Source organism: Zootoca vivipara, chromosome 2 (genome assembly GCF_963506605.1).
Source record: "Zootoca vivipara chromosome 2, rZooViv1.1, whole genome shotgun sequence".
NCBI classification, from domain to species: Eukaryota; Metazoa; Chordata; class Lepidosauria; order Squamata; family Lacertidae; genus Zootoca; species Zootoca vivipara.
This window is the reverse complement of record NC_083277.1, coordinates 106,144,325-106,148,024: the sequence shown is the minus strand read 5'-3', so window position 1 is coordinate 106,148,024 and position 3,700 is coordinate 106,144,325.

Genomic DNA, 3,700 nt, shown 5'->3' with positions numbered 1-3,700 from the left:
TGCGCTCTACGTGGGGCTACTTTTGAAGGTGCCTTGGAAACTATAATCCAGAATGCGGCTGCTAGACTAGTGACTGGGAGTGGCCACTGGGACCATATAACACCTGTCTGAAAGGATCTACATTGGCTCCTAATAAGTTTCCAAGCACAATTCAAAGTGTTGGTGCCAGTGTTCAAAACTCCCATTGTTCTAGGTGTGTTTTGCAACAGGGAATTTAATAAATGAACAGTTTCTGAGCTCTGGGCGCAGTATTGCCCCTAAGATTTCAAATTAAAATTGTCACTGTTACTTGGAAGTAAATCCCAACCAAGTTCAGTGGGGCTTCCTCACAAGTAAAACGTGCATGGATTGGGGATATGAAAATTTTCTTTTAAACCCAACGTGTTTTGTTTAGGTTTTAGTTGCCTTGTTTAATGTACTTTTATCTCCGTTGCTAACACTGGTTGGTGCTGACATTTAAAGCCCTAAACGGCTTTGGTCTTGTAGCTCAAGGAGGATCTCCACCCCCATCATTCAGCTCAGACATGGGGGTCCAGCTCCGAGGGCCTTCTAGCGCTTCCCTCCCTGCGAGAAGTGAGGTTACAGGGAACCAGGCAGAGGGCCTTCTCGGTAGTGGCACCTGCCCTGTGGAACGCTCTCCCATCAGATGTCAAGGAAATAAACAACTGCCTGACTTTTAGAAGAAATCTGAGGGCAGCCCTGTATAGGGAAGTTGATGTTTTATCGTGTTTTTGATAGGTTGGGAGCTGCCAAGAGTGGCTGGGGAAACCCAGCCAGATGGACGGAATAGAAATAATAAAATAATTATTTGGCATGCATTTAACTGATGATAGCTCATAACAACCTGGTCTAAGAATTTTCTGGCTCAGGTTCATGAATTTACTATTAAAGGCAGTGGAGATTTTAGGAATTAGAGGAAAGTTTCTCCCTCAAGGCAATAATGTTCCCATGAACTTTGTAGCCATTTATCAATGAAACAGTAAATAATGCTGAACCTTAACAACTTTTCAGCCTTGTTTTCACTTTGCTTGGCCCTATTGTTGGTCTGAGGATAATTCAGTGCCACCACTGCTGCTGAATGAATGGTCACCCATACAGTATTCAGTTATCTCAGCCCTGACCAGTCTTGGGTTCTTTGAATCATCATCTTAAGCAATTAGTATATTCTGCTTCATAGCTGCCCCTTTTTCTAATGGCAAATGGTAGAGAGGATTCAATCTATGTATGAATAATGGATTTCAGCACCATGACAAGTGATTGTAGTAGCATGTTGCCTAGATATTTGTAGGTATAAAGACATTTGAAGTCATGAATGCATTGCCCGATAGCCCTTCTCTCTTCTGCTCAGATTGGTGCATATTGATAAATTTGCAATAGTTGTAAGGTCTTTTTGTATTACAGTCCTAACTCCTAACATATAGTTAAGATACGGTAGTCCAACTGGTGTTTAAAACAGATTCAGCCTCAGAGCTGTATATTTTGATGGATGAAGCATAGTATGATCACTCCTTTTATCATTAAACTTTACATTGAAATCAAGTTGAAAATAGAGGCAAGAAAATAACTCTTTACACCTTTCCCTTCTACCGTAGAAATGAATGCAATTTGAATACTTCAGTAAGATAATTTCTTATGCAGCTTTCCCCTGGGAGCCATGTTTTGATACTGATTAAAAGTCCTGGAGGGCTACCGTACATGAAATAACATGGAGATAGACAATGTCTTGCTAAAATAAGTTATTTTGCTTCTCAACTCACTTTTTTCATGGTTATAATTCCACATACTTTGCCCCAAAGCAGAAAGTTTGGAATGGAAGAAGACAATAATCAGTTTATAGTTAGAAAATGGTACTGTTGACAAACTAGGCACTACAAGAGGTAGTGCCCATGCCAAATTTGGGGTATGGCCCATTTGAGGATGGCCCATGCCAAATTTGAGGTAGAAAGCACCAGAAATTGTTTTAAACTAGTTTAAATGTGGGATGAGTAACTTTGGGAAGCGGACAGTCACTTTGTGCTTTCTTCTGTAGATGCCAATAAGGTGGTTTTTTGGGGGGTAGTTACTCATTTGTATGATGCCTGTCTTTGGGGAAATTGTTGTGTTAGGTGAAGAGAACATCTAGGATGTGCCATTACCCAAGAGTTGTATAACCTGCTTGTAGTTCTTATTTAAAAGCTATTTTTGTGGCCACTGTTGCTCAAGGGTGTTCCACAAAACTTGATACTAACCTGTTGCAAGAACAGGTTGTTTGTGGGGTTGGAGGCCTTGGCCACTGTTCAAAATTAGGTTTCCTTGCTATGTAATGTGCTGCACGGTAGTAAGGATGAGTGAAGGAAATATGGTCCCTATAGCCTTAAAAAGCATCAATTCATTTGGAGGTTTGCTTGGGAATGGTTAATTTGTTCAAGGGGCTAGTACTGTACAAAATTTCCCATCCTATGGTCCACAGAGCCTCCAATTGCACAAAGGCATTATGTCACTTTTAATCAGTGGTTGCATGGTGACTAAATCAAAATGGGTCAAATAAAAATTGACTCATGACACCTCTTTTTTCCCCCTCCCTTCGAGTGTGCAGTATTTAAATGTCTCCAGCACTCTAAATACTAATTGGAACATGTAGGAGGCTGTTGAGATGGAGAAATTTTCTCTTACAGGAGGGGAAGCAACATTGTCACCAGGGCTGTCTTAAGCGCTCCTGGCGCCGTGGTGTGACGGATCCCTCTGGCGCCCCGCCCTGTTTCCTAGCGCGGTGGGCGGGCGCAGCACGGCTGGCGGGCAGGCACAGCGCGGTTGCTGTGGGTGCAGCTGCACAGTGGACCGGCCAGCGGGCGGGCACAGCTTGCGATGCCCCCCTGGCAGGCCGGCGCCATGGTGCCCTGCGCCACCCAGCCTGGCCATGGGGCCGGCCCTGATTGTCACAGTCCCCCACCTTAGACATATACACACGCCAGGCAAAAGAATTAATGTTATACCAAAACCAGGCCAATTTCTGCTAAGGAAGGGCTTCTCAAGCTATCAGATGCGGTGGTCTGGCAACTCCCCTCCCCCATTGTCGGGGACCAATACCGTATTTGGTCCCTGAGGGGTCCAGTCTGGGATGTGGTGGAGTCACTGCCAAGCAGAAGGTGATGACTCAGGCAGGCAGTGGTCTCTGGCCCACCACTTTCGAGTAGCATTGTGGTAAAATCCACACTGGGTGTAACCTTCCAGGAGGATAAAAAGGGGAATTAGGTTGAGGAAGTACAGGGAAGCCATGTTTGCCACCTTTAGGTCTTCTATAGAAAAGGTGGGGTGAATACAGTAAGGTAAAGGACCCCTGGACAGTTAAGTCCAGTCCAAGGCGACTATGGGGTTGCGGCGCTCATCTCGCTTTCAGGCCAAGGGAACTGGTGTTCGTCCACAGACAGCTATCCGGGTTATGTGACCAACATGACTACAGTGAACCCCTTCTGGCACAACAGGACAGAAACCAGAGCGCATGGAAATGCTGTTTACCTTCCCGCCGCAACAGTACCTATTTATCTACTTGTACTAGCCTGCTTTCGAACTGCTAGGTTGGCAGGAGCAGGGACAGAGCAACGGGAGCTCACCCCATTGCGGGGATTCGAACTGCCGACCTTCTGATTGGCGAGCCCAAGAGGCTCAGTGGTTTAGACCAAGAGCGCCACCCGCGTACAGCAAGTCAATGGAATAACACTAG